The sequence below is a fragment of the Ornithodoros turicata genome, chromosome 10 (genome assembly GCF_037126465.1).
Source record: "Ornithodoros turicata isolate Travis chromosome 10, ASM3712646v1, whole genome shotgun sequence".
Classification (NCBI taxonomy): Eukaryota; Metazoa; Arthropoda; class Arachnida; order Ixodida; family Argasidae; genus Ornithodoros; species Ornithodoros turicata.
Genome location: NC_088210.1, coordinates 33,518,891 through 33,532,284, shown reverse-complemented (window position 1 = coordinate 33,532,284; position 13,394 = coordinate 33,518,891). Strand labels below are relative to the sequence as shown.

General features: G+C 46.6%; 1 protein-coding gene across 8 annotated transcripts in view; it reads right to left on the bottom strand.

Moving 5' to 3' along the window:
* LOC135369968 (polyhomeotic-like protein 3) overlaps positions 1-13,394 on the bottom strand; it is a 124,390-nt gene that overhangs the window by 65,294 nt on the left and 45,702 nt on the right. For all 8 annotated transcript variants that reach the window (XM_064603590.1, XM_064603594.1, XM_064603593.1 and 5 more), the window contains exon 2: positions 11,010-11,059. The gene's annotated coding sequence lies outside the window, so the exon portion shown is untranslated. The remainder of the gene's footprint in view (positions 1-11,009; positions 11,060-13,394) is intronic.

Genomic DNA, 13,394 nt, shown 5'->3' with positions numbered 1-13,394 from the left:
AAGCCACATATAAGCATATTTGATGACCCCCGTAGTTCGTCACGTGTACGGCAGGCGACGCTGCGAAAATAAACAGGCTTTTCTCCCTCTCGAGTAGCGGACAGAGTAATTCCCAGATCGACTATATAATCAGAGCCTGCCGCTACTGTAGTTCCTGCAAGTTCTTTCGAGAGAGAGAGAGAAAGAGAGAGAGAGGGAGTATTCCGCGAAGATGCCGGTCGTTTGGAAAGAGCGTTTTTGGATTTGTTTATTGATTTCCCTCTCTCGGACAGCGGTATAACGAATTTCTTCGTTTTATGGGAGTTGGCCTCGTAAACTAAATAAAGGGGGAGTCCTACGGTTTCCCGATCACGTACGATCCGTGGCCTTTGTTTTGCGTATGCGTTACGGGAACTCACGTGCACCCATAGGACGCAAGACGAAACGATTGATTGATTGATTATGTGTTTAATGGCCCAAAGGCAACAAAGGCCATAGAGCGCCAAAACTATGGTGAGTGTGTCGGAGATGATTATGGGAAAGATGATGTGAGAGAGAGTGTGTGGTAGTTAAAACCTATCTACAGGTATGAGCGATGAGATTGACCAGGATAAGAGAGAGAGGAGGATGACGATAACAAGCGAGCATGGCAGTTAAAAGCTATCTACAAGTGTGACAATGAGATATTTACATGAGGAGTTCGGTGATATTGGATAAAAGCGGAGCAATGCTTATCATCCAAATGCGTATTCCAAATTATTTTACGCGTAAAAATATATGACAAACAAATCGTCCAGAGCATAAAGAAGTTGCATTGAAAGTTAATTTGACTCTATTTCTCGGAAATTAGTTATTTCTGTCGTCACTGTTACTGAAGTACGATTGAATTACAAACGTATAGCTTGTAGAAGCGTTCTTTCGTCGTAACTCCAGTTAATCTATCTAATCAACAACGTTTAGATTACTGCTCGCCTATATAGTTTATCGGACGTATCCGCCTGCATTTATGATCATTTTTAGCAGCGCCAAACTCGTCATGACAATTTACGAATGTCGACACAGTTTCCCTTGAAGTCAGCCCAAGACGTATACTAATTCCCTTGTCCCTCACTCTGTCCTCTCTCCATCTGTCTACACCTGTACGCCGCTCATAGCCACAGTTGCTTCGCGGCGCTTCCACGGAATAAACAAAAATATCATGACAATGACCTCGAAACAAAAGAAATTAAAAAAACAAACAAAATGTTTGGGACACCTCGATTATGCAAATTATTATTATTATTATTATTTGTTTATTTTTGTAACCTTTCCTATTCCAGTTAACATATTCCTTCCCAGTTCCAGGTATCATGTTATGCCCTCGCTTTCGAACCTAAACCACATTTCTGTATATAATATGACCCCCGATAATCTGACATACGCACTTTACGACCATACTCCTATAGGGAACAATGCAGTGAAACCTCTGCAAATCCCCTGTTAATATGACAATTCCGCATTATGACCAAAATTTTCGGGAACGACCATGGTTATAATAACGGGGGTTCACTGTACATAAATGTGTAGAAATAGACCAGGCCCTCATCTATAACCTGTAGCCATATTTTTTATGTTTTTTTTTTCAGCTCCGTTAACCTTTTCGAGGAACTCATTGCATCTCGCGCAGTTACTTTGTAAACGTTTTCTCTTTGTCGAGGAAACCTCCGATCTCTAGAACGTTTGAGTAAAGAAGAACAAAAAAAAAAAAAAAAAAAAAGATGACACTGCAGAAAGTTTACTAGCCGTGACGAACGCACAAGACGAGCTAACCCGCTTTCCCTTAGGAACATAAACAGAAGGCTGATAACGTCCCTCCCCAAAAAGAAACGAGTCAATAAACCACATCGATAGATGTAAAAGAACAGACACAGCCACGGAGCATGCGTGCACCACATAACAAAGCCTAAGAGAGAGAGAGAAGCAACCGCTATCAGCTTGTGGAATGACGGCAAAAAACGGGTTATTAAATAAGGCGGCAGCAAGACACGAGATAAACTCTGTGATGTTGTACGCAAAATATACACGGTTTATACATAGGCTTATCTCGATTCAACAGCCCTTATGCCTGGTTCATACCGCAACCCCTCTCCGTTGCGGGTGCGGTATAGATCGAGTACGGATGTCGATGCGGGTGATGGTGATACGGGTTGTCGTACGACACGCTGTTCAAACGCACGCGTTCTTGATACGGAACACGCCTGTGTTTGACCAATCATGCGTTCACTATCTCTACGTCTATCTCCACTCTCCAGAGCGCCTTCGCTCATTGGTCAGCTGCGTACGTAATCCGTATCGTTGCCATGACAACCGTGCCGAGCCGCATCGGTAACGTGCGAAAATGCAACAGTGTGAACCAGGCATTAGGCAGTTTTAGCACACCGTTGGTAAAGTTATCGTGCCTATCGGAGCCAATCGCAGTCGTGTGTGACTCAGAATCTTATCAACTGATTGGTTCCGGTTGATACGGTTCGACGCAAGCGACGCTATCAACGGTTTGCTAAAACTCTCTATTTACTCTTCCTGCTGTCCTTCCCCAACCTGTGCGTGACCGTGCAGTGCTTACAGCCAGCGTTGCTTCGCGGCGGTAAGGCAGGCAATAATCCCGCTGTTGAGCACCGTTGAACGTACAGGCCTCTCGACACTGCTTTTCTCGTGCCTTCTTCAAAATAACACGATTCCTAATAGTTGAAACGTTCTTTCCGAAATATCGAAACAGACACGTTATAAAGTGACAGTGAGTATTATGGCTTCTCTTTTTTGGCGCTGTTTACGCTACACTTAATCGCCGATTCAAGCCACTGTCCCCTCCCCGTATCCATCGCTCACAATCACCAAGCACAACGCAGTTCCGAAGCTACCTAGCCGGAGGGAATCAAAAGGTCTCGAGCCAACCCGCCACGAACAACAGTGAGTTTTAGCTATAGAGATCGGACGAATCCAGAATTTTCCAGATCCGGATCCGGATCCGAATCCGAATCCAAGGAAGGTTCTGCGAATCCACGAATCTCGAATCTTTCGAATCATTTCTTTTAAAAAAAGAGCTTAAAAACCCAGAAAAATAACTTCTACTGAAAAGCGTTTTTAAAGCAGAATATGATACATTTGTTTAATGAAAAACAAATTATAGTGCAGTTTCAGGAGAAAATATATACCCGTAATTATTTCCATAAAACTGAGCAACTATCAAAAACAAAACCATGTTACTTTTAAACTTGTAATGTAATAGTTCCTGCCTGAACTCTTAGTCCAGAGCAATGTAAACAAACAAACAAACAAACAAGAAAACAGCCGTCGGTCAATGAGGCTTTCGGCGGACTCGTCCTGAGGCGCCAATTTGAAAAAGAAACGAACAAACGTGGTTCGTGGATTCGAAAGATTCGGTTCGCCTTGTTGAGGACAGTGGGATTCGGATTCCCGAATCTCGAATTAGCGCGTCCCTAATTAGCGAATCTCGAATTAGCGAATCTCGAATTAGCGCATCGCACGCTATCGCCATTGCGTACGTATAACGGGTAGCGTGGTGGTTCTGCGCACTGCGCGAAGCTCCCTTTATGCTTTGCGCGTGCGCAGAACCTCCAACGCTATCCTTTGCGTACGTAAGGGATAGCGTTGGTGGTCCTGCGCACGCGCGACACATAAAAAGAGCTTCGCGCAGTGCGCAAAACCACCACGCTATCCCTTATACGTGCGCAATGGCGATAGCGTACGATGCGCTAAAACTCAATAATCTGTTACGCAAGGGTCGTTGTTGGGCAGCAGAAATAACTACACTTGGACCAGCAACTATAAAAGATCACGTCGACGATCACGACGGACTTATCGATCAGCATCGGCAGTTTGGTTTAGACGGAAGATGTTGACAGCTGACACAGCGGATTGCGACAAAGTAATTTAATGTATACATCCCTTATCGCTGGGAATATAAAGTCAACGTTCTCTCTCTCTCTCTTTTTTTTCATCTCTTCACCCTAACACACACACACACTCGTAACAGTTCCTCTCACTCCACCCCACCCGTCGTCCCCGAAAAGAACTCTGCTCCGGAAGTCCTTACATTAGCTCTTCTCCTCTCCCCCCTCCACACACAAACAGAGAGGGCGCTCAAGTCGACGAAAAGCGCCCGTATACTATGCAATAAGTAAATTTTACAGCTCACGGAACCGTGCGTATAGACCCTTTAAAATATTTACTGCATTTCTTCTCCGTTTCCTTTCACTCCTTTTCTCGGAATGAACGCGAGCGCAGCGGCGACGGCGGCGACGAGCATGAGCTGCTGCTGCTGCTGCTGGCGACGTCGACGTTAACAGAGACCCCGGTCGGCTCCATCGTTACACAATGGGGAAACCCTGCGTGCGGTATATAGGCGATATTATTTTTCTCCTAAGCATTGGGAGTCGTAGAGAGGCATATACACTTTCGCGGGACTGTGTGTACGGAGTGTCGGAGCTGTCTTTTTTTCTTCTTCTTCTTTTTCTTTTTTTCGGTACACGACAGTTTCCGTATATCGCACCTTCGAGAAGGAAATGGTTGCCGAGTCCCTTCTTGGTGGCAGCGACACATCGCTTTCATTGTATAAAAGCTCGGAGCCGAACACTGTGCATTTGGCAGCGGCAACAGAAAAAAAAAAAGCTGACGAAGTGACGTTTCTTTGTGATATGAAACGAACTGTGGAAAGCAAAAAATAAAAATAAATAAAAAATAAACAATATAAATAAAGACAGAGACAGAAGCAGTTGTGCATTTCCTTTCTTCAACAGTGTACAGCAAAGTGTTCAAACAATATGCGGGTGACAGTAAAGCACGCAACGGCAATTAACGATCGAATAATAAAGATCGAGAGCTGAGAATTACAACAGCGAATTGAAGCAATTGAGAAAATACTAATTTTTTTAATTCCCCGTTATCACCTCGACACAACTGCGGATTTGAAAGGGATATACACCGTCGAATGTCGTTTCACGTTTTCTATTAATTTTACGTATGCGCTCATTGTGTCGTCGCGCATTATCTTTTATTTACTTTCTACGGCACTACCATAATGATCAATTGTTTGCGATGCAAATCCCCTTCATCGGTCAAAACGTCCGTCACTTTTGAGTCCCGCGACTGCTGGACATTCATTCCCGAGAGAGAGAAAAAAAAGAAGCCTTTTCGGAGATGAACGTGGCGCAGTTGGCTGGAAATCATAAATCAGTTGGGCGCACAGTGCGAAAACGACCGAGGCACGAAAAATAAGAAATCCACACCCTGTTCGCAGTAACTAGCTAGGTGTGACTCCAGAGCAGATAAATCTTTCATCAAACACTGAAGGACGGGAATATCATCCATAATAAAGGGGGGAAATTAATGACACTCCACGACAGGCAGAGACAGCGGCCAAGGTAGGGCGACGTCGCACGGAACGGTACGGTGGTGTTCCAAATACGCGAGGTCAATTAAAATAATAATAATTAACGAAATACGTGGTTCCCACTGAATTTGGAACAAAAATTCGAGGGCTTTTCAATTACCTTTCGTGATTTAGACGTCACTTTGTCTGGGATGTAAACTACAGTTTATGAGCAGGGCTTCAAGTTCAGAAATATTTATCGGCTGCAGGTATCACGTGGGAGAATACATCGGGGACTGCACACTATCAGTTCACAGATGTGACTGACAACTACTGAATTTTAAAGATCATAGTACAGAAAGAACAAAAAAAATTAATAGAAGAGAGGGTGCTGTTCATTTCTTGCTGCTGATTCCTCTTGCAAAGAGAAATAACTTGTGCGGTTTGGAAGCCACAGTTCGGACTCCGGAAAAGCGTAATTTGCAGAAGCAGCTTCGTGAGAACAAGAAAAATATGCAAAATCGAGGGTTATCAAGGACTGTCAAAAAAATTCCAGGTTTTCCAGACCTCGAAAACGGCATTTTCAAATTCCAAGGTATTCGAGGGTTTCAAGGACAAGTGGGGACCATGGAAATAAAGCGGAATAAGACACACACACAAAAAAAAAAAAAAAGAAAAAAAGACGAAGGACATTGTTTTCTTTTTCAGAACATCTCAATCGATGGTCCGACGCAAGCACTCCTATGTACTGAAAGTTCCAATGCACAGGCCCAAGCAGGACAACGTACCAAAGATTACAATGACCGGCAATCCAGAAGATGTGGGTTCGACTCCTACAGCTGGCTAACCTTTTCAGTGACTTTCATCTTTCATCATAAGGGCTGGCTGGCATATGCCTCACAGGATGAGCGCAAGGAAATCCTCAGAGTATCTGTCCAGCGCTAGGTATTTCCATTTCAATTACACTACGCGGCTTAGGGGAATGGTTAGCAGGTGCTTCGTTCTGCGAAAGGTCGTACACCAGGCACCCACGAAAGAACGCCTCAATCTCTGCCCCACATCTGGCAGGCAAACAGGCAACAATGACAAGGTTACGCAGTGGAGGGTAAACAACGTCCATCATCACCTAGCTAGCGCACACCGAATCAGAACTGGAAACACGATCTTTCGAGCCAACATCGCAGCTGTGTTGAGAAGAAAATCGAGGCAGCCGTGTACGCCGAACTTCCACCGCGAGCCACACGATAATTGATGGCTGTACGTCGCGAGACAACTAATGCCATACGCGTGGGTTCTTTACAGTGAGACGAAATACTGGCGGAAGGTTATACGTCTCTGACCAACCTGGGGGCCCGTTTGCGTAAATACACTAGTCTCAGACTCAGAGCTGGGGCCCAAGGCGAATATCCCCCCCCCCCCCCGCCCCGCCTCCGATTTCCAGAACCACGGTCTAAAAATGTTACAATACCCGAAAACGTTTCTCTTCAGAGCTCTAATGATCCCTTGGGGCCTGCTTTATTGCCCAACTTGGCTCCCGGTATATGTGGCGTCCAGAGCCCCCTCTGGGAGAGTCGCCTGGGGCGGCTGCCCCTCCGTAACGCTCACAAAAAAAAAAAAAAAATCCAACGAAACTTCAGACAAATGGCTACCAGTCTGCGTAGTTTTGGGTTTGCTAAACCTTCTAAAAATTCCATTTTTACGATGCGATCGATTAGTGAAGCGTTTGCTAGACCAACCCTGTAGATATACCATAAATAGAAACCGGGAAAACTAGCGGTGACGTCACATAGCCGGTTCCCAATTTCAGCTTCACTTTCTCGGGGTGATGGAACTGGACGCCTCGCCTCATTCTTTCCTCCGTGATGGCCTTAATTCGCACCTCTATCCTCGTACGGACTTGAGACGAGCGTACTCGCTAACGATCCCCCTTATCCCTCGTAATAAGAGCGAAATTCCCCCATTCCCATATAGACCTGCTTCGCCGAAATTGCACCCTCACACTCCTTCTAGCTCTCCTTCTTTCAACTCTCCAGTCAGTCTCCGACGTTACGGCACGTTCGACGCCAACGAGACTCCCCCCTCCCCCCCCCCCCCCTACCTTTTTTTCCCTCCCGAAAACGTCCGATAAAGACGCGTTCGGGGATTACGTTTACTGTGCTTAAATCCTTTTAGTGGGCCGTCATTTCACATTTTACTCTTCTACCCTGCCTCGCATTATAATTCCCTGCCGCTCAGATCACGTGGTCTTATATAGCCCGTATATAGGACTATATGGTGCGTCGGATAGAAAGAGAGAGGGAAAAAAATGAAAAGGAATTTAAAAAGAGGGTGTTGCGAGTCTTGAATTCCGAAGAGACGCGTCTATACCGTCCAACAGTCCGAAGACGAATTCCAGACATTCTTTCATTTTATATCTATACGCCACACGCCAAAAAAAAAAAAAAAAAATGCGTGCCGCAAATGCGATGGGTAACTTGGGAGGGAGCGGAGAATAATGTTCATGATCCAAGCTTTCTTTTTCTTCTTCTTTTCCTGAGCCCATTTAGAGATGCTTTGAAGAATCCGAAACGTCCCTTAATGCGTAGAAGCAACAAATAGGGCCATTTCAATGGCGCGTACGTACGCTATTTTCGGGGAGGATATTCTTCCGTAGGTTATCTGTGTTGTTGAACACAGTATACCCAAGCGCCATGCCCGCAACCCACACAATGCCTCGCGCAATGACGACTCCTTATTTCCTCGGCGCATAGACCCAACGCCTGCTTGGGTACCCACTCTAAAATTTCTTATTGTGCTTTCAGACGCAATCTCTGCAATGCAATATACGAGACGTACAAGATGTTTTCTGCACGCTGAGGTCTCAGCAAATGGTCCCCCAGTGAGAAGCGTGCCCGATCAATTCGAGACAGGTCACTAAATTCTTGGCATCTTCGGCCCGGTTCGAACCGGTCACCTTGAAAATCAGTAAGCGGACATAACCCGTATGTGAAAAAAAAAAAAAAAAAAAAAACAACGCCGCAAGAAGGATTCTACCACTTTCGGACTATCCAAGCATGAACGTACGAGAACGATAAGACGACGGTGTGACACACCGCTTCTTTTTACAGCCGATTTGAACTTGGCTCAAAGTGGACACTTGGCCTGGTAGAATTATATCGATCTATCTCTTCTCGTGCGGACAAAAAGCGGAGGAAGAAAAAAGGCGGAGACGAGAGAGAAAATCGGAGGCCACGGAGGAAGCTGCTACGGCGCGGCAAACACCATAAAATTATAACCACACAAAAACATGCACGCACATACACCAAAAAAGAGAAGTTGCAGGGATGGGGGAGGGAGTGGGGGTTGTTCTTCGGACCCTCTTGCGGAGCAGTTGGTACATACGTTTCGTGTTGCCAGACTGTTTGCTACCCCTCCCCTGACGAGCGACAGAGGGGTAGTATGTGAGACAAGAACCTCCAGACAGCGCGCAAGGCGAGCGTAAAAATACAGTAAAAAAAATTGAAATAAACAAAATCGCTTCGAGCCATAAACCACGTCGCCACTCCCTAGTAACCGGCAGTATAGTCTCGGCAGCAGAAATAAAATTATTCGACGAAAGAAACAAGCTTCGTGAACGCAAGGCGCGAGGCTTCAGAGTTCTGTTCCGGTGATGTCTTGTAGGAATGGTGGTGCCACGGAGGGCACTAGTGAAGACATTGGCTTTGCAGTGTCTCCGTGGCCGTGGCTGGCGTGGGCGGCGTACACGTGTGAACAGTTGGAGGGAGGACAGCAGGAAGTAGTGGGGGACAGGGGCGGGGTTTAATATGCGTCCAGGGCCGACTTCAGGGTGAACTGTGCCGACATTCGTCTGGAAAGTCTGCAGGAAAACCCAGGGAAAGCCTCAGACAGCACAGCAGGGATTCGAACCCGTTTCTCGGCGTGGAAGGCGATCATCCTAACCGCTATGTCACGTGAGCTGGTGGTTCAAGGTTGTAAAGTAAAAGAACGTTTTCATTCGTGGTGGTTAAATGTGTGTTCGCGACGTCTGGATGCTACGCGTTAAGAAGATCTTGGCCAATAATTGTACTAGGGTCTTTAGGGGCGGTGCTCACTGTTAGCAGTAACAAGCTCAACCCGTACTCAGAAACCGGTACGATGCGGTAGCGGCTGCATCGTGACCTGCTTGCCAAGAAAAGCAGGTACACACCACGCAAAAAAAAAGCTACACTGTAACACCCATAAGAGAGAGACCCGTACATGTGATGAATAACTCACGCACGCGCGCGCGCACCGCAGAAGAGGACGTTTCGGGGGCTTCCTCACGGCGCGCGATAAGGACCTGCCTGAGGTTGACGCGCGCTCATAGATCTCGCGTCTTTTTTTTTTTTTTTTTTAGGCGGCCCTCAACCGGTTAGAGCCGGTTCTACGAAGGCGCGTGCCGTGACGAAGAAGCTGCTTGAAGGTTGATGTATGCCACGAGGGGGCAGAAAGAAAAAAAATACAGCAGAGGGCGCTCGCAATTGAATTATGTCCCGACAAAGGCAAGCCACGTCTCATTAGCGAAGAGTGAAGGCATCGCGGCTACAAAAAGATTGGAAATGGATTATATTAGCTGAAGAATGTTCGGCTTAATTTCACGTGTCCTCCACGTGTACGGATAGCGCAATTCAAGAATTCAGCGTGCGAGGAAGTGTCATGGTTCGAAACCCTGTTTCATGCGTAAAGCAGATTATCAGGCGCCCGGCGGAACAGCCGCTGGTCCGGCCAGATCTCCTCCTGCGACGTCAGCAGACCCCGTGTGTCATCAGGTCTGCGTGTTGAAGCAGCCGTAAGCGCTCATTGGCTGCCGAAGATTCGGCTGTTACTGCTACTGTGCTTCGGTGGCGCCGCGTCTAGGTAATGAGTCACATGGTTAGCCCTCCCATGGGGACTGCGAACGTCACGAGTTCCCTCCTTCACTTACACGCTCTTCGGAGGAGTGGAGGGTTTCTAGAGTGCAGAAGATCACAGGTCTTGCGCACGCGCGCGACACGTGATCTACACTCGTTCCTTCCTTCGCAAGGCTTCCCGTCATTTGTTGCACAACACGGAGCTAAAAAAAAAAATGGAGAGGGAACACTTTACTTTTATATTCTCCATCGTGGATGGAGCAGGGGGTGGAACAGGTAGAGGAACCGTCAATAGTTTTTTTGAACTTCTTAGGTGCACGAAGACCGGACGCATTGCTTACATTTGACCAGATCACTCCAGACAGCTACGAAAAAAACAACAACAACAAAAAAAAAAACACTATACCACTATTCTTATTCCAACACCGTAGCAAAATTTATCGTCGACCTCAACGAGCGAAGTAAATTATTTATTTGTGGCAGACGTTCCGAAACTGAACAAAGCGAAATGTTTTCGCTATAAAATATTCACCACAATCAACACTCGTGGCGCTGTGTAATCGACGTCTGACGAAGGCGGAATATCGCATAAGTTTTTCAACCTCCTTCAATACACAAGGACGAAAAGAAAAAGAAAAGAAAAAGAAAACACGCAAGCAAGGCTGGGCAAGGCAGCACCAGCCCACCACACGTCATGCAATATTCAGGACGCGCGACCTCTGCGCATGCGCAGAAGGCGCGCGTGGCCGTCTACATACTAACAGGAAGCAAATGAGCTTAGGATGCGCGCTTACCTGAGGCATGCTGAAGCAAGGGGACCCAAGGAGGCGTGTCGCCACAAATCCTGCGGAGGAACAAAAGGAATTGAGTATGAGAGACATGGCAGAGGAGGTCGCCAGCAAGAGATGGAAGAGAGATCTGGAGCAAGAGATGGAAAGAAGCTTAGCGGACAAATGTGGTCACAAAGAGTACAGTGAACCCTCGTTATTATGACCATGGTCGTTCCCGAAAATTCTGGGCATAATGCGGAATTGTCATATTAACGGGGAGGATTTGCAGAGGTTTCACAGCATTGTTCCCCAAGAGTATGGTCGTAAAGCGTGTATGTCAGATTATCGGGGGTCATATTAACGAGGGTTCACTGTACTACGTTCCCGGGAGCACCCGGGCAGAAAGCACACGTCCACACGCACGAGGGAAGTGACAGATAACACGGCATAAACGCAGGCAAGCCTTAGAAAAAAATCCGATCATGGGAGATGATGAACTGTTGATGAATGCCACTCCGAATGATATACAGTGAAGCCTCGTTAATATGACCCCCGATAATCTGACATACGCGCTTTACGACCATACTCCTGGGGAACAATGCAGTGAAACCTGTGCAAATCCCCCCTCCCCCGTTAATATGACAATTCCACATTATGACCAAAATTTTCGGGAACGACCATGGTCATAATAACGAGGGTTCACTGTAAGTATTCAGCACGCTCACAGTTTCATATATTTTTGAATGAATAAATAAATCGATAAAAATAAAAATGTTCAATTAAAGAATTAAGTCTTTCGACGGCTCTCTTTCTACGATTGTGAAGGTGTTAAAGACTTGATGTGTCTGTTCAGTTCTTTCCTTAGGTGAAGTCTCAGGGACAGTGCATCGTGAAGCCTTCTTGCGCTTAGTTCATGAAACAATACTGTGTCCTCCGCTTCACCAACCAACTCAAAGGAAAAAAATATGCGATAAATACGTCTCATATCCATATTATGACACGAGATCGGCACCATCATCATCATCATGAATTCGTCATCATCAGGCGCTTGTCTGCGTATAGACAGTCGATCTCGGACGCGGCATCATTCACTGCGACACAACAGATTCGATGCCAACCGAACTTCAACCTGCGGCAGGATAAACGGAATATGTAGGAACTGCCGCCCCTTCAAGTGAAGGCTCCGAGGCGGTTGCCCCCCTTGCCCCCCTCGCCCGGGACTGCCGTGCCCCCCCCAATATACACACGCACATACTCAATCGAAAATCCTGCTGAAAACCTGTCCTATTATACCGTCTTCGCAATTTCCCAGAAGGACCACAGGCACAGCCATTCACTTTGCATAACCGCAAGAAGCAAAACGCGAGGAAGGAAAATGTACGAGCTGTGTGCATCCGATGCAGGCTGTGTAGGGGTACATCCGGTACAGCCTGCAGACAAGGCTGGTGCTCGGGTGTCAGGTTCTCGCACGGACAGCAACGCGGCGGCGTCGCAGCGGTTCAAACGCGATTCGTCTCAAATTCAAGTACAGTCAAACTCCTTTACAACGAAACTCAGGGGGACAGCAAAAAAAATTCGCAGTAAAGGTCTTTTCGTTAAAAAGGATGTCCATTATTGGACCTATAGGGCTCCAGCGGGACCGCAAAAAAATTTGCTGTAGTGGTATTTTCGTTAAAAAGGTGTTCGCTATAAAGGAGTTTGACTGTATCTCTGTGGACGGTATAGCATTTTGCTCGAGCTTGTGGAGGTGGCAAGGGAAAACGACCTACTAGATTATAACCACCATGTCATAATCGGCAACTACTATATGAGGAGCCCGTCCGCACGATCCGCTAGGGGCGCAACTCATCGGCCCCCCGCAAGATCTACATCATGATTGGACAATGGGAATTTGAATTTTGAACGCGCAGAAGGGGACGTACGACCCGGGTTGGAATCCCGGTGCCAGCTGTGCTCTCTGGGGGTTTTTCCTGGGTTTTCCTCAGACGCATGAGCTGACGTATGAATTGAAATTGTTATTTCGTCAGAATTTCGATAGCTTTGTAGAGTAATCCGGAAGGGATGTTCCCGAAGAGGACGTCTCCCGCGTTCGCATGTAGCTTGACACACCTTGGAAAACCTTTGACCTTTGGAAAAAGCAAAGTGGATGGCGCTGGTGGGGCTAATGTTACCGGGACCTCGACTCCTCTAGTCACCGTACCGTTCTTATTGCACTGAGCCTGTGCACTGAGCCCTCCGAAGGACGGAAGCATACAAGACGACTACACAGCGTAGAACATACAACTGACCTGCAATTTGTGTAACATCTTAGCAGTTGTAGAGGCCTTTTTATTTTTATTTTATTTTTTTGCATAACGTAACCCTTTATACTTGGCATTAAATCAGTATATTTCTTCCTGTCTTCTTCGC